The 18,516-nt window shown below is 38.1% G+C and overlaps 2 long non-coding RNA genes across 4 annotated transcripts in view; one reads left to right on the top strand and one right to left on the bottom strand.

The window, feature by feature from the left end:
- Positions 1–18,516, top strand: part of LOC144338987 (uncharacterized) — a 179,042-nt gene that overhangs the window by 2,546 nt on the left and 157,980 nt on the right. Inside the window, exon 2 of the long non-coding RNA XR_013413508.1 lies at positions 6,965–7,094. This is a non-coding gene — a long non-coding RNA (uncharacterized LOC144338987). The remainder of the gene's footprint in view (positions 1–6,964; positions 7,095–18,516) is intronic.
- Positions 1–18,516, bottom strand: part of LOC144338984 (uncharacterized) — a 202,365-nt gene that overhangs the window by 93,088 nt on the left and 90,761 nt on the right. The gene's annotated exons all lie outside the window — the stretch shown is intronic.

The raw sequence follows: 18,516 nt of genomic DNA, 5'->3' as shown, positions 1-18,516 counted from the left end.
CTAGATTTAAATGTGTCTACATAGAGTTCATAAGTTAGTTTCATAAGATTTTTTTTTTCTGGCTTGTTGATTAGCTTGTCATTTCTAAGTTTATACATTTATACTTCCTCTTTTGTAAAAAATTGAGTTAGGCTAGCTAGGGGTTTAAATCCTCTTTATGATTTTTTACTGCACAGACACTGTTTGTGAAATGTGTACTTTCAACTGATTCTTTTTTCTGAATAACTTTTTATTATTTTTTAGAGCTAATGATTGTCTTATATTTTTAAAATTTGCTTATTTTTTTCAATGTAGGTAACCTAATTCATCCGAAGGTCTGCAAACCGTTCAGGTTTTCTCTCAAAATGTTTAAAAGTATTATTAATTCTATTAATGATAACTTTCTGAAGAATTTTTTGGGGGCCTTCTGTTGTTTTCCAGAGTGCTGATTTTAACCTTTTTGCTGGATACATAGCTGCATCATTGGATCTGCCTGGTCAGTCTGTGGTGGGATAATCAAGGAATCAGAGAGACCGAGGGGTTGAGGAGAAATCATTTAATTATTTAGATGCACTGACCCAGTCGGATTAACATCCAAAGGACTGAGCCCTGAACCAAGAGTCAAGCTACCTTTTAAGCATGTTGTGGGGCAGGGGGAGATCTTTGCAGGGGGAAGCACATTACAGAAGCGAGAAACAAAGACAGTTATTTAATTGAGACATGATTACATCATTTCTTACTTTTTAACGAACAACATGTTTTATGACTTGAGATTATCTGTCTGGTGACCTTGCAGCTGCACAGCTAGAGAAACAGAGTCTTCACAATGCTTGGGAAAGGGAGAGATAAGGCTCACTAGCCACAGAAAAACAGGCAGCTAATTTTAAAGGACTCCAGCTCTTTCTCTTCTTAGGGGGGAATTGGGTTTTCTTACATACAACTGAATTTTTGCTTACACATTTTTTATTTTCTTTTAATTTCTATTTCAAGTCATCATTAGGATTCCCTTCATCTCTCTTCGATTCCCAGTTTTCCGTATCCATCTCTTCCTCTTTATTGGTTTTCTTCCTTCTTTAAAGGAAGTACATCCTTTGGCAGAGCAAAGCTCTCCAGAAAAGAATATAAGGCAGGTAAAATTTTGAGAACATTCATCTCTAAAGTTGTATTTATTTAATTCTCACACCTGACCGATGATTTTGTTGGTTATGACATTCCACATTAGGAATCATTTCATTCAGAATGTTGAAGGCTCCCTTCCATAATCTAGCTTCTAACATGTCTGTTGAAAGAAGTCTGAAACCATTCAAATTCATGAGTCTTTGTAAGTTATTGGGTTTTTTCCCTCTCTTTCCTCTCCTTCTTTCCTCTCCCTTCTCCCCACTTCTCCATCTTTTTCCTCTTTCTCTCTCTCTCTGTTGGGGCCCTGCCTTACCTTCTCCGTCTTCCTCTCTCTTTCCCCCATCATAGCTATTTTATCCATTGTGCCAGGCCCTCTCAATCTGGAAACTAGTGTCATTTAGTTAGAGGACCTTTTCCTGACTTATTTGGTTGGTGATTTTCTCCCATCCATTTCTTCTCTTCCCTTCTGCTGGAAGCCCTGTTATTCAGACCTTAGACCTTGAGGGCTGTTGCTTGCCATTTTTTTTCTATTTGATCATATATGTCTTCAACCTTAACTTGTGTTTCTTCTATTGAATTTTCATATATCTGCTGTTACATTTTCAATTTCCAAGTGTTCTTTTACTTGTCTCTGAGTATGCTTTTTAATTGCATCTTCTTCTTTTCTCATGGATGCCATATCACCTCTTAACTCTCCAAAGATATATTGTTTTTCAGTTGTCTTCTCCCTGTATGTTTTCTTTTTTCTCTAATGTGCCTTGTGTTTGTTTTGGTCTCTGTATTTCAAGTTACAAATAGAGATCCTTGGGGAACCACAAAACCTAACTAGACTAGGTCACAGGAGAAGTTTACTGGAATCTCTGGATTCATGGGGTGGGACATGTTGACTGTGGGCTCTAATGGTGAGTTTGGGCCATTTTTTATCAGTATCTGTAAATCTTTCCCCTTAGACTGATTGTATTTCTGGAGAAGTATCCTCTGGTCTTGCATTGGCATTTTTGTTAACTGTGTTGGCAGTGTCAGCTGAGACCTCAATGTTTGGAGCACTTATATTTTCTTATTGTCCTTATTTTCAGGATGGTAGCCCACTCTCAACTGTGCCTGGTGCCCTCTAGTTTAGGGAACGTCCATTTCATCCTGTTCAGAGACCACATTTCTAGTCTTCTACCAGGTGAGTGTTCACCTGGCTGCAAGGTATAGATGATACAATTGTCAAAAGCAGACTTTTTAAGCTAGCCTGTTCACTCACAATTCCTAAGCTGCTTAGTGCAAATTAGTAAGATTTTGAGGGGTTCTGCATGTAAATTGGGGTTTTTTTTTTTTAACATTCACCAGTGCTAGTTTAAGATTCAGCTTTTCCTGTACAGCTAAATTAGTTAGCATTCATTCATTTGCATTTTACCTTTCAAAATTTTATTTCTTGTAAATTTGCCTCGTCTCAGTTTCTCTACTGTTACAAATTTTATCCTTTAAAAATATGTATCTTTACTATTGTTTTAGTAGGGTTCGGGAATGGAGGCAAGCAATGTGTACATTTTCAACTCATCATTTTTACCCAGTGTTCCCTGAGGAACATGTCTTGAATTGGGAAGATTGGGGGCAAGGAGAGAAGGTTTCAGATTGCAATATTTCTTCTGGCTTAAAGGGATTGGATTTTGAAAGTAAATGCATATTTCAATTTGCTTTTCCCATTTGTGAACCTTGAAACACGATTCAAGACAGCACATTAGTATCACTCTCACACCTGTCATGATGACAGCAGGCAACATCCACTGAGTGGGTACTTCATGGCACTGCATAGCCCAGCACTTTATAAACTTTATTTTCATTTCATCTTCACACCAACTACGTAAGGTCAGTACTTTTATTATTCTCATCATAGAGGTAAGCAGAGTAACACTTGGAGAAATTAAATAACTTGCCCAAGGTCATAAAGCTATAAATGGAAAGAATCAGAATTCAAAGCTAGATCTGCCCAGCCCACAGTTGCCCTGTGATGATGTTCCTGTTTGTTGCAGGCTGCAGGCATCTGCTGTCTTGGTTGATGAAGCTTTCTTTTTTTTTTTTTTTTTTTACCATGTCACCACAGACCTCAACCGCTACCTCCACTCCTGCTTGTAACCACCCCCAGCCAGCATCAATTTCACAGAATGCACTTAATAAGTGCTCAAGTAAATACACGTAGAATGTGAATGCACAGAGGTCTTTTGTATAAAAGATCTTCCTAGAAACTTCGAGGGGTATACAATGGAAGCAAACATGCCTTTCAAGGAGAACATAGTCTTTTGACAGAAATGGAACATAGTCTTTTGACACCTGGTCTTGGTGCTTTTGTGTTATTTTTCTTTTTTTAGATGGAGTCTTGCTCTGTCGCCAGGCTGGAGTGCAGTGACCTGTGATGCGACCTTGGCTCACTGCAACCTCTGCCTCCCCGGTTCAAGCGATTCTCTTGCCTCAGCCTCCTGAGTAGCTGAGACTACAGGCGTGTGCCACCATGCCCAGCTAATTTTTACATTTTTAGTAGAGACGGTGTTTCACCATGTTGGCCAGGATGGTCTCAATCTCTTGACCTCATGATCCGCCTGCCTCGGCCTCCCAAAGTGCTGGGATTACAGGCCTGAGCTACCGTGCCGGGCCTTTTATGTTCTTTAAATACTTTAATTCTCTTGTGGTATTTGGTCTTTCTAGTCTTTCTATTTTTACTGGGGTGCATTTTTATAAGTCATGATTAGTTTCATAAATTTGTAATATTTTTCTGGCTGATTATTTATCTTATCATTTCTAAGTTTATATATTTATACTCCCCTTTTTGTAAAAAATTGGGTTAGAGTTAACTAGTGGTTTGAACATTTTGTTGTGGTTTTTTTTCAAAGGGCCAAATTTTACCTTTATTTATTACTTCTGCTGGTTTTCTATTTTACGTTTCATTGATTTCTACTTTGATCTATATTAATTCTTTCCTCTGGCTTCCTGTCTTATTCTTTTTCGAAATTCTTGAGTATTTAGCTTATTTATTTTATTCTTTAATTTTTATTCATATGGATATTTAATACTATTAGACTTCCTCTGGTAACTGCTTTAGCCATATTTCATAGATTCTGATTTGTATTGTGGTCACATTAGTTATTTTTCCAGAAAACCTATAGTTTGCTTTTTTATCTTTTCTTGGAACCAGGAATTATTTAATAACATTAAAAATGTATCAGTAGAAGGATCTTTCCTTTAAATTAAATTTTCACTTTTAATGTATTATGGTCAGAGAATACTGTTTCTATTTTTTCTCTTCTTTGAAATTTATTAAGGATGTTTTATAGCCTAAGATTATCAGTTCTCCTGACATTTCTCCATGCCCACTATATTAACAGATTAAATTTACAGACTTGACTCACTCTTTTATTCTTTTAGCTGATTTTGATTATTAAGTTATTGTTTTCTGTTTGTTTTGTTTTCTTTTTTTTTTTTTTTTTTTTTGTCTTGCTCTGTTGTTTATTGCCCAAGCAGGAGTGCAATGGCACAATCACAGCTCACTGCAGACTTGACCCCCTGGGCTCAGTCAATCTCCCTACCTCAGCCATCTGAGTAGCTGGTACTACAGGCATGCACCACCATGCCTGGTTAATTTTTAAGTTCTTTGTAGAAACGAGGTCTTGCCACGTTACCCAGACTGGTCTTGAACTCTTGGGCTCAAGTGATCCTTCTATCTGAGACTCCCAAAGTGCTGGGATTACAGGAGCGAGCCACTGCACCTGGCCTTAGTTACCATTTTCATTTGTTTTGTGGATCTGTCTTTTTGATATAACTTCGTGGTCTGTAGCAGAGGTTGGCAAAAGACAGCCAGCAGGCCAAATCCAGCTCATCACCTGTTCTTGTAAACAAAGTTATTGGAACACAGCCATGTTTATTCATTTACTTATTGTCTATGGCGAATTTCACTCTACATTGGCAGAACTGAGTAGTTGTGTCAGAGTCCACATGACACATAAAGCCAAAAACTTTTTCTACATACCTAAAATATTTTCTGTCTATTCTAGGCCCATAAAGCCTAAATATACTCACTCTCTTTACAGAAAGAGTTTGCCAATCCCTGTTTTATGGGCACATGATTTTGCACCATATTTTCTTTTATCTTATGACTTTGTGTAGGATTTGACTGTGCTCATTTTCTGTTGCTCATGTTACTTGTTAGATGACTAGCACTGTCCAGTAAAACACCCTGCAATGATGGAAAGGTTCTGCACCACTTAATACAGTAGCCTCTAACCATAGGCTGGTAAGAAATTGAAACGTGGCTAGTGCAGCCGAAAAACTAAAATATTAATTTAATTAAATTTTAATGAAATTTAATTAATAAAACCTTAAGCTAATTTCTTTTAGTTTAATTAGAATTAATATAGCCCCATGTGGCTAGTGACTACTGAATGGGGAATCATAGTACTATATGGTCAGGGAAGTTTGTCCAGCTTCCAAGCTCTACAGCACCCTCTTCTTTTGTTTTTGGAAAATGGGATGTTTTGGTGGGGAAGTTGCTTCACATTTTTTTACAATGTGGTGAGTTTCCCCTCCCCTCCTTCTATTTTACTTAGATTGTTGCATTTCTTTGCTCCCATTGTACCTGTTTGGCGCAATTTGGATTCTATTCTCAGTGGTCTATCCTCAGTTCTGAGTTCCTTCCTACAAGAATATTTGGTTAGTTAGTTTCAATGGTTTACAGGTTACAGATCACGCTGGTATTATCTAAGTTTTCATGAGCTCTTCGTATTGACCCATAAATTTGAGTCTGCAAAGCATTCTCTCAGTTTCAACCACTGTCTACAAATGACCAGTCAAACTTTCCAGTGAGTGGTTATTGGCAATCTGGGGGGGTCTTTGGGCTTTCAGCACCATTGGAAGTTCTTTATATTCCCTTCACATTCTCCCACATAGCCTTTAATACAACACAGTTCTTGTCGTGATATATATACTCTGCTTATATTCTGGGGTTCATGGAAATAGGTTGTATATTATTTCTGTGGGATTTTAGTTTTATTCATCTTTGCTATATCTATTTTGTGGGGGAGTTTAACAAGAATATATAAGTGTACCATCTTACCCCAATTCCCTATTATTTTCATATGTGATGCCTTTATCCACCTGCCCATAGGAGAGTTACTGACCTCGTCCCACCACTCTAATACAAGAGGAGGAAATTGTAATATAAGAACTAAAAATAAAACTCTTATTACCAGACTTGCAGTCTAGTATTTTTCTCTTTCACCTTACAGATAGAAGGTTGTGTAGGCAGACCGTCTGACAGTCCATCTCGCAATATGGTCCAGTAGTTGTTTCTCTATTCTGATAACTTCTCCCCACTATGCATCCCCTATCCCTGCTCTCTTCCCAAATTGGTGCTGCCTCCTATTTGGGAAATACGTTTGCTTTTAAGAGTCTTAAGGTGACAGAGTAGAGATAAGGAAGAAGAGGCGGTGACATTACTACCCAGGGCCAGTTTTGGGCTTGAGGACCATGGGGAAAAGATGGTTTAAGAATTTATGGGAAGAAGACTACAAATAGGGCTCCGTGTATACTGCTCGAGTGATGAGTGAACCAAAATCTCGCAAATCACCACTAAAGAACTTACTCATGTAACCAAACACCATCTGTTCCCCAATAACCTTTATGGAAATTAAAAATAAATTTAAAAAGTGTTTATGGGAAGATTCTGATCTTTTCCCCTTACTGAACACATAAATCCTGGAAAAACAACGAATTCCCTCTTGTATTTGGTGTGGAAAATAAGAAACCAGATATAATAGTGTCTAGGATAGTACTTAGCTCACACGTGTTGTTTGATACCTGTTAACTCCCTCTTTCTTTTAATTTTCTCTAGTTCCTCCAGCATAAAAACAGGACAGAATTTCTGCAGAGCTGCTCTAACCCAATAACGAAGATTGGACAATAAGCTGCGTGTCTGCTGGAAACCTGGGACTGGCAATGGAGATGAGAAGAGAATCAGAAGGGTGAGGACACCAATATCTCTTTTTTCTCTAAAGCTTTTAAATTCAACCACTTGAATCAGGGGCTCTAGCTGGATGTATTCATTTTATTTTATTTTATTTTATTTTATTTTATTTTATTTTATTTTATTTGAGATGGAGTCTCACTCTGTCGTCCAGGCTGGAGTGCAGTGGCATGATCTTGGCTCACTGCAACCTCTGCCTCCCGTGTTCAAGCGATTCTCCTGCCTCAGACTCCTGAGTAGCTGGAACTACAGGCATGAGCCACTACACCTGGCTAATTTTTGTTCTTTTAGTAGAGACAGGGTTTCATCATGTTGGCCAGGCTGGTCTCTAAGTCCTGATCTCAGGCGATCTGCCGGCCTTGGCATTCCAAAGTGCTGAGATTACAGGTATGAGCCACCGTGCCCGACGTGGATCTGTTCTAATTGCACAAGTGACAAAATCTTATTGGCTTCTAGGCTTGGTTACCTGAACATCCCAGTTACTGGCCTCGGGGCTTTCAAAGCTTCCTGGCTATCAGGAGCCAGTATCACCACTGGTTCCTGGAGTATAACCAAGTCCCTGAAAACTAGTATTTTGGAAAAGAAAAATAGAAATCCATTGTTGTACTCAAGAGAATGCAATACAGCATGAATGCAGAAAACCCTGTCCATGCCAATTTTTTTTCTTTGAAGTACAATCTCAATTATTCCTGCAGCATACACAACAAATTGATGTGTGTATCTGTGCTGGCAGATTCTCCAATTGGAGCTATGCATCCGACTTGGAGAATTAGCCATCACTATGACAACAAGTCTCTTTATGTTTTTTCTGAATGAATGTTATAATTAGCTACCATATGAAGTAAGATACCGCTACTGACATTGTCGTTAGACCCTCTAGCCTTAGCTATTTAAGATTTCTTGGCGGCAGGAAGCACGAGTTGGAGCCTTGGCCAAGTAGCTATCTCCAGATCAGGGCAGGCAATTCAAGGCTGAGAGTACATATGGGCAGCTTCTCATTAAGGGAACCTAAATCTAATTAGATGCTGTCCCACTCCCACACACAGGAGAGAAATCATGTTTTGCAGAAAGATGTTTGTTGAGAGGTGGTTGAGTTAGGAAAATACAATTGGTTTATTTCTCTAGGCAGAGGAACCATCAAAAGTCAGGCATTACACATTTGTATGGGCCAAGTTTGGTATCAGGGTGAGGATGTCGGTTTACTTGATCTTTAGGCTACTCTAAGAAAGCAAAGGTAGAATTGAGAAACTGACTTCCTGCACTGCCTTCAGTGCACCATGCATTCCGTCAAGCACTGTCACAAATGCACTCCCCATTAAAACCTCACTAGTAATTTAGGGTAAGGCAAAACAAGCCTGTGGTGGAGACTAAGAAGTACATATTATTTACCTCCACTTTAAAGGTGGTGAAATTGTGGCTCAGTGAAGACCAGAAATGCTTCTTAGCTGACAAAAACTTCAGAAATCCATGTTGAATACCAAAAAGGGGTGGAGATAGATAAATAGAAATAATTACTATTTCCCTGATTCCTATAAATTCCACGGTTCTACCAGCTAACTACTGCTCAGTCAGTGGGCCACACAGCACTGTTGACAGTGAGGTCAGTGAGGTAGAGTATCAAAATCCAGGAAGGGAGGAACCAGAGAGGTCAGCCTACTGCAGTGATAAGATCACCCCCAGATCCACAGCAGTGGTAATGCTGACGAGACTAGGGGTCCTGTGGTCCTACTCCTCATTTCACAGACAAGAAAAGAACTTTGCTGGTTGTGTTTCAAGAGTCACCTGCCCAGTTCACAGAACAAGTAATTAGCAGAGAGGGAGAACAGACCTCAAAAGTCAGAATGCTTTTCTCTCCATCACACAGTCTCCTGGGAGTGTCGTATTAGGATTTTTCACATAAAGTCTCTACTGAAAAGAATGGCTAACTGGAATCCCTCTGAATAGACATTCAGATAATGTTTTATGTGAGAAATACTTATTAAGAGTTTTCTTTTTTAGCCAATCCTAGCAACACCAGCTAGATAGCCACTTAAGCCACCTATACATACTAATGTGTCTCTTGACTGTGAAAACATTAACGTTCTGTATACTAATTAGAAATCAAAATCGTGATCAGCATTCATTAGTACTTTTTTTCCAGTTCAATGCACTGAAGAAAGACATTGTACTGTTACATCAATTTTCCTGGTTGATTCTTAGGATCTATCAAATGCTTACAGATAAAGACTTAATCGTACAAGAATTGTAATTTGGCTCTTCTAAGAATTACATTCCATTTTGATAGACATCATAGATATGTACTGGAAATAAATGTTCCATTTTCATAGTGTTAGATTATTTTGCTTCTTCCTTTTCTACTACTTTTTATGGGGGAAATATATAGCAAAGACACTAAGTTATTTCCCCTTAAATAAACCTGATAAAGCTCAGCTTGGATGGTTTTGTTGGACTTAGGTACTTTCCTCAACTGAAAAGAGAAGCTGGGCTTGAACACCATTTCTGATGTTGATTTGACCCTGAAAAAGTAATTTAATATTTCTTAGCCTTAGTTTCTTTACCTTTTAGTTGAAGATAATAAAACATGCTTTATTTAGGGAGGAATGGGCTGGTAAGTTTAAATGAGATCACATTTACAATAGGGCATTATAATATGTGAGATACATAGTAAGTGATCAGTGACTCCTTAATGTTACTGAATGTGCTGAGTGATCAATATGTGCCAGGCACTGTGACAGGTGTAGTGGGGTTACCAGAATTAATAATGACTTTAAATTAATACTTAATGGTGATTATTTATTCAACAAATTTCTGTGAGCACCAACAATGTATCAGATACCATGCTAGGTGATGGAAAGCTCCTGCCCTCAAGTTGTTCATAGTTTTATTTGTGGAAGCAGAAGTAAATATAGTGCAATTAGCACCACCTGAATCAGTGCGGCACAGGCTGAAGAACAGAGTAGGAGCGCTTAATCAAGGCTAAGGAGATCAGGAAGGGCTTTACTGGGGAGGTGATGACACATTCAATAGTTGAAGAAGGATAGCACTTCAAGAAGACAGAACAATTTCTGCAAATCCTGGAAGCAAAAGAGAACATGGAACATTCAGAAATTTTCATCATTTAATGGTCACAATAAAAGTTGGAGGCAGCAAATTATGAGAGATGAGACTGCAGCGATAAAAAAAGAACTGACTAAAGATCTTGAGACGCTTAGGAGGCTTCAACTTTACTTTAAAGAGAATGAAGAGACATTACTCAGAGGAGTTATGGCATCAGATTCGAGCCCAGGAGATCACTATGGCATCACTGGACAATGAGTTGAGTGCATGTGGGAGGACCAGGAGGCACTGTTGAGCTCCAGCTAAAAAATGGTAGGGAATTAGCTAAGGTGGCTGGTAAGAAAAAAGAGAGAAATTGACAGATTCAAGAGAAATTTGAAAACCGTTAGTGACTGAGTGGAATTGGAAGAGTCAAGCGGAGTCTCAGGTTTCAATCTGATGTGGCCAGGTGCATTTTTGTGCCACTCGCCTAGAAGGGGATCCAAGAAGAGAAAAGTTGGATGGGATGGGAGGTAGGAAAGGAGGCACAAGATCCAGGGGTGCTGGGCTCTGAATCTGGAAGCAGCCATCATAGCTGAAAGTCTGTTTCTATAGAGAATAGGTCTAAAAGAGGACTATGTGTGGACCCCATGCACACTGCCTAAAGCAGGGATCACCTGCCTATGGGATAGGGTAAAACAAGATGGCTCTGAGCGCAGCCTCCAGAGGGTTCTGTGTATCTGCAGGACTAGAAGGCAGGAACACTGAGATACAGGTTTACATCCTGGAAATTAACCAATCTGACCTCAGAATAAGGGCCCAGGTCTGCAACATATGTCGTACCTGATGGGAGAAGTAACATGGAACCACCAACGTAAAACATGGATTTCAGGGTCTGATGGAGGAAACTACGCAATCATAGAAAGGGAGAAATAATCCAGACTGAAGGTGTGATTTTTCCCTTAAGGACTTGTACGTAGTCAGGTTCTGTTGGTGATGCATTCTTTCGGCTTTCATTGATTCATAGGGTTTCATTTCTGTGTGTAGAAATGGACATTGACTTCTCCATCCCACTCCACTGCCTTCTGGCTTACATCATCTCCAACGAGAAATCTGCTGTAATTTTTATCCTTGCTCCTCTCTGTATAATGTCTCCGTATTCTCTGGTTGCTAATATTTTTAAATTTTTATGTGCTTTTCACCAATTTGGTTATGATTTGTGTGTGTGTATGTATGTGTGTGTGTGTTTAATAGTCCGCCTAGGGTTCACTGAAACGCTTGGATATGTAAACTTATAGCTTTAACCAAATTTTAGGGGAAAAGCTTTAGCTGTTCTTTCTTCAGATCTTTTTATGTGTCATTCATCTTTCTCTTCTTTTTTTGTCACTCCAATTTACATATCTTAGAAACCATTATATTATCCTACACTCACAGAAGAGTTGTCCACTTGTTTCAGTCTTTATTTTTCTGTATGTGCTTCATTTTGGATAGTTTATATTGCTGTGTTTTTAAGTTTACTGTTTTTTTCCTGTAGTGTCTAAATGGTTCTGAATCTCATCTAGCACATTTTTCATTTTTGATATATTTTTCATCTTAAAAGTTCTGTTTAGATATTTTAAAAATATCTCGTATTTTTATCATGTTTATGTTTTATTATATATCTTTTTGAATATTTATAATAGCTATTTCAAGTTCCTTCTCTGCTATTCCCATTATCAATGTCATTTCTGAGTCTTTTTCTATTGATTGATTTTCCTCCTTATTATGGGTTATATTTTCATGTTTCTATTTTGCATGCTGGGAAATTTTTGATTGGGTATCAGGTGTATGTATTTGTTGGTTTTGGGACTTAACTGTATTTCTGTAAAGAGTGCTGTTCTTTGTTACAGCACACAGTTAAATTACTTGCAGATTGGTTCGATTATTCTGAATCCTTCTTTTAAGCTTCGTTACAATGGGTACAGATCAGCATTTACTCTGGCGTTAATTTAGCCTCACTACTAAAACATAACCTTTCAAAGCCTCTATCAATACCTCATGTCCAGCCTTAGGAGTTTCATCAAGCATATGTGCAAGTTAATATTCAGAATTTGAGGGGATCCTCCTGTAGCTCTCAAGGGCTTTCTGTTTCTCTCTGTGCCTTCCTTATCTCTGGTCCTCTGCTCCACCACACATCCCTGATGTGAGTGATGCCTGAGGAGTGCTGAGGGTGGAGGGCATGGGAAAATAAAGAAAGGAAACTATATTCCATGTCTGGGGCAGTCTGAAGCTAAGCCAGGACATCTTGTGTACTATGCTAAGGCAAACCACAAACTATGCTAACTTATCTGAATTTATCTGGAATAGATTCAGAAGCATAGGCAACTAAAGATAGCATAAATCATCATCCTTCCTCCTGCCATAATCGGCAAATAAGGTAGAATGTATCAACCTCACTGCATGTAGTGTGGGACAGGAGTCTTTTCATTTGAATATCAAAAACTAGAGACTCTAAGCTGGCATTTGGGTACAGGGAGGAACCAGGGGGCAGGAAGAGACTGGTGAGATGGGAAAAGAAAAATAAGGACATAGAAAAAGAAATAAAATTCATGTCTCAAAGGCAATGATTGAATTAGCCTCATGAAGAATATTATTTCAAAAATGAGCCTTAAGAAGGTAGAAAATATAATTAAGGAAGGATGGATGAGAAAGTGTCCTGGCTTAAGGAAGCAGCTTGAGAAAATTCACAGAAGGACATCTAAGGTAGAGTCCAAAAACAGAGACAGGTGAGCTCACCTTATTTGTCAGGTATAATGAAAATAATGAGATATAAGTCCTGAAAAAGAGTTTGGGACAGTACTATGAAAGTCTTCATTTGGCAACATGAGTCGTTTATACTCGATTCATAGGAAATGGAGAATCTTTAAAGGATTTCAAGTGAGCATTGTTGCCTCCAAAGAAATTAACTTCCCCTAATGGGGAAGAAAAGAGGAGGAAGATAGTCTTTTAGTCAAATGGCCATTTAGTCACCAAACCATAAGGACTCTTTGCTACCTAGAAGCTATATATTTGGTCTTAATAGAATTGATCTTAATAATAATAATACTTATTCTCCTATAGCAATTTACTTTGCAGATTGACTTTAGAGTGTAATCTCATTTGATTTTTGCAAAAAAAAAAAAATTATTGGACTGAGATTCCCAATTTCCTATTGAAGATGAGAAAACTGAGGCTCAGAGAAAGTTAAGATGTCTAACTCCAGACATCTGTCTTAGATATTGTCAGCCCTAAAATCAGAACCAGCTTATGACTGCCCCACACAACTCATTTTATTTCTTTAGCTCAGCAGAATGAAAAGGAAAATAGTATGTTGTGTTTTTAAAGATGTTAGGACTTTTATTTCTATCATAAGACATAAAACAAAGGTTTATTTCAACTTAGGAGAAGGTATTAACACGTGGGAGGAATTATTTATTGAAAAGACATTTCTTTATATTCATAGCCTAAGCCCTGCTACTTATGTTCCCATGCAATGAGAGTTTGATGAGAAGACACTGACTTAAGGAAGTGTGATGTGGCTCCTCCACCCTGTGTCACTCCTTATCCATCTGAAAAGTACCATAATAAATCGTATCAAAAGAAACCTTTTCTTTAGTGGTGCTTAAAGAAAAGGAGAGGAAACTGAATGTGTCAGGCTTGGTGTTCAGTAAGACAGAAATAACTCTTGACTTAGTCTAACTTTTTCTAAGGTGTATAGCAATCTGTGGTTGTGCTGCTGAGGGCCAAGATTTTAAATAAAATTCTCACATTTGGACTGCCCACCAGTCTGAATATGTATCTGTGTCTATACCCAGAAGACTTGTAAACTTAGGACTTTATAAAGACAAAAGATAATTTGATCAAGATTGACCAAACTAAGTCAAAGAAATACAAAAGCTATTTCCTTTTTCTCTATGGTTAACTGAAATGTAACTCTGAATACAAAGAGGTTCTGGCATTCACTACTGATTGCCTCATCACCAAGAAATGGGTAATAGTGTGGCTAAGAGAAGTTAGTTGGTCCCGATGCTGCTACCTCTAGAATAATTCATGCTGTAATAATCCTTTTAGTGTTCCCTGGACTGTCCTCTGCCACACTTGGGGCAATAAAATGATCAAGTCCTTCATAACAGGGAGGTTTGTTTCAGTTAGCAGAAATAGTCCTAAGTTTTGCTTATAGATTTGCTCAAGTGTTTTGTTTAGGAAGCTTTGATTCTGTCTAATATTTTAAAATAAAATCCGTGGCAATAATTAGTTTTTATGTGGGAACGACTTCACAATGGTAGATCCCAAGAACAATGGCGGTTCCCGAGAACAATGGTTCCGTGCCCCCGTGTCCTGAGAGCAATGCATCCATGCCTGTGTGCTGGGCCCGATGCCCATGAGCTCTGCCCAGTTGCTGCTTGAAGAGAAAAGGGTTGTGCCCCTCATAATTTTAGCAGAAAAAAAAAACTTTTGATTATGTCTGAGCTGAATACCTTTTCTTCACTGGGCAGCACTGTGTTCTATAATACACAGCTTCTGCCTCACCAGGAAATCCTCTGCGGTTATGGAAGTTTGGGGCATGTGTAGTCTCATGTGGCCCACAGTGTCACAGTAGCTTGTTTAACCTGCACATTTCCACAGAGATAAAAATGGAACCCGAGAGGTATCAATGACAGGGATGTGTTCTGGGAAATGTGTCATTAGGTCAGCGGTCCCCAACCTTTGTGGCACCAGGGACCGATTTCATGGAAGACAATTTTTCCATGGATGGGTGGTTGGGGTGGGGCGGGTGGTGCGGGGGTGGTTTCGGGATGAAACTGTTCCATCTCAGATCATCAGGCGTTAGGTTCTCATAAGGAGCCGCAGTAGGGGTAGGTGTTGAACTCCTATGATAATCTAAGGCCGCCCCTGTTCTGACAGGAGGCGGAGCTCGGGTGGTAATGCTCACTCACCTGCTGCTCCCCTCCTGGTGTACGGCCTGGTTCCTGACAGGCCACAGGAGGCACTGAGATCTTGGTTTCTAAATATTTACCACTGAAAGGAATCAGAAATCCTTGGAGAAATGTCTGAAACCAGGACTAGGCAGGAAAGGCATCTCATCCTGGAGAATAACAAAGTGCTCAGAAGGAGAGAGATCTATACCCATACCTGCCTGTGGCCCAGGGGCTGGCGACCCCTGCATTAGACAAGTCTGTTGTTGTGCAAATATTATGATGTACTTACACAAACTTAGATGGTAAAGCCTACCACATACCGAAGCTCTATGGTACGCTTATTGCTCCTACAAACCTACAAACCCGTATAGCATGTTACTGTGCTGAGTACTGCAGGCAATTGTAACACAGTGGAAAGTATTTGTATCTCTAAACACATCTAAACATAGAAAAGGTATAGTAAAAAATATGCCATAAAAGATAAAAACTGCTACATCTGTATAGGGTGCTTCCTATGTATGGAGCTTGCAGGACTGGAAATTGCACTGGGCAAGTCAGTGAGTGAATGGTGAGTGACTATGAAGGTCTAGGCCATTGCTGCACACTGCTGGAGACTTTATAAACACTGCACACTTAGGCTACATTACATTTATTTAAATTTTTTTCTTTCTTCACTAATAAGTTAACCTTAGCTTACTGTAAATTTTTAACTTTATAAACCTTTTAACTTTTATTAACTTTTTAACTAACTCTTATAAAAACAGTTTAAAACACAGCCACATTGAAATATTTTTATGTCCTTATTATATGAGCTTCTTTCTACTTATTATTTTCTATTTTTGTTTAACTCTTTAATTTTTTTTTTGTTAGAAGCTAAGGTACAAATACACATATTAGCCCAGTCCTCCACAGGGTCAGGATTGTCAGTGTCTGTCTTCCACCTCCACATCTTGTCCCGCTTGAGAGTCTTCAGGAGTAACAGCAGGCATGGAGTTGCCATCTCTGGCAATAACAACCCTTCCTAGAATACCTCCGGCAGGACCTACCTGGGTCTGTTTTACTGTGAAGTTTTAAAAAGTATGTAAGTAGAAGGAGGCGCACTCTAAAATAATGATAAAAATATAGTATAGTAAGTAGATGAACCAATAACATAATTGTTTATTACCATTATTGAATACCGTGTACTGTACATAATTGTATGTGCTATACTTTTATATGACTGGCAGTGCAGTAAGTTTGTTTACACCAGTGTCACCACAAACATGTGAGTAATGCGTTGTGACGTTACAACAGCTATGTTGTATGACATTACAACAGCTGTGACTTCACTGGGTGATAGAAATTCTCAGCTTCATTAAAATCTTATGAGACTGACATTGTACTGTGGTCTTTTGCTGACTGAAACATTATTATATGACACATGATTGTATTTGTAAAATGAAAATAACATTTGTCCCATAGAGTTATTATACAAATGATACAATGAGTGGAATAAAAGGTATAAATTGTAACACACCATACATGTAAGATAGCATTCTAATATTTCTCTGGTATTACTACAACTATCACTAATATTACTGTTATCATCACTATCCCAACCAGGGTTTTGGATGACGTTTTTTTTTTCCATTTGTGTGTAAGCAAATAACAAAAACGGAGGTTAACTATAAAGGGATAAGTGGTTTTTAGAGGAGAAATAGAGCTAGAAGGTAGACTCCTTTGAATGTATTTTATTTGTAGACTTGACCTTGGAGTGACACAAATATATTGTATAACTTTAAAATATAATTTAAACAAAATAACTATTTCTATAAATTGGAAACAACAAAGTAAATAAACCTACTCTGTATCTATTGATGACATAAATGCATAGAGAGAAACTTACAAGAAATTTTAAAACACATAAATTTGAATGTGTATCTCTAAAGAGGATATAATCTAACAACAAAAGTAATTGTAAAAAATGTTTCAGGCTGACTCTGGGCCCACTGCCTGTGAGTTAGCCCTGCTCTGCAAGGAGCAGGGGGAAAAATGTTTCTAACTGCTCCCAGTAATCATATTGGTGATGGTATTGTGATTCTAATAGTGCTTTGTATGTAATGTGAGATGAAGCAAATGAGCAATTATGTGACGTCTAATGCTATCATCTCTTGTGCCCTTGAGAAGTAAAATTTTCTTCAGGGAGAAAGGAGATATAGATGTAAGTTTGAGAAGTTAAGCAAAATATCAGTAGTACTAAATCTTAACTGGAATTATTGCAATGAATTCATGAGATATTTTATTTTTTGAAGAACCATCTTTTTTGAAGAACCATCTTTTTTGAAGATCCACTAAAAAAGCCTACAAACAATGATCAAACCAGTAACAATAACCATCTCTATTTCCCAGATGTTACTTTGATATCCAGGGCAGGAAATACAAACATAAGCCTGGTATAGCTTGTCATCCTAGATAACAAGGGAGATAGCAAAACCGACTAAGATTGTTTCAGGTGACTTACATGCCAGTGTCAATAGACCCCCATTGACCACAAATGGGGCAATCTGAACATCAGTAAGGATAATAACTGCAATGGATTAAAATATATAAAATGTGCATAAATTCATGCATTCAGAGTACTATGAAAAAGGAAAATAGTTTTTTACTATCAGAGAATGCTAGGGACTGCATTCATTATTTTGAAAATGGGTCAAGGGAAAGATTCAAGGATTTATTTTGCCTTTGCTAAATAAACTGTATCACTAGGTAACCAAGAAAAAGAAGAAAGTTCCACTTTATGCAACTTTCCAGCTAATAGCTGAAGAAGAAATGATAGAATATTACCATTCTGCAACTGCAGGTGAATTAACTGATAATCAGCATTGCTGACATCATAGAATGAAAGAAACAGAATTATGTGTCTCCTGATAGAATGCAACTCCACCTATGACGTAGTCTTGCCCCAAGGAGAAAGGGGAGGAGGAAGAGGAATCCAAATATGATAAAGGGTCTAGATCCAACTGCCAATTTATACAAATACAGAGGACAAAATAATATGTTAAACTATGTCACAGGAATTTGACCAGCAAAATCCAGGCTATGCAAAACTGTATAGAAAAAGCAACTTGCTTTCTTCAACAAATAAATGGCAAGAACACAAAAAGAGAAATAGTGAATAAAGCTATAAAGTTAAAAAGTTAAAAAAGACTTGAAAGACATATAAATCAACACACTGTGTAGACTGAGACTTATGACATTTATGAGACAATTGGATATTGGTACTGTGGCTGGATATATAATGACATTAGATAATTATTATTAATGTGTTTGGTCTGATAATGATATTGTGGTAATGTTTAAGACACAGAATTCACCTAGCACTGAGATCTTGGTTTCTAAATATTTACCACTGAAAGGAATCAGAAATCCTTGGAGAAATGTCAAAAACCAGGACTAGGCAGGAAGGGC

Source organism: Macaca mulatta, chromosome 2, assembly GCF_049350105.2.
Source record: "Macaca mulatta isolate MMU2019108-1 chromosome 2, T2T-MMU8v2.0, whole genome shotgun sequence".
Taxonomy (NCBI): domain Eukaryota; kingdom Metazoa; phylum Chordata; class Mammalia; order Primates; family Cercopithecidae; genus Macaca; species Macaca mulatta.
Note: the sequence above shows the minus strand (reverse complement) of the source record. Positions and strands in the feature narration are given on the sequence as shown.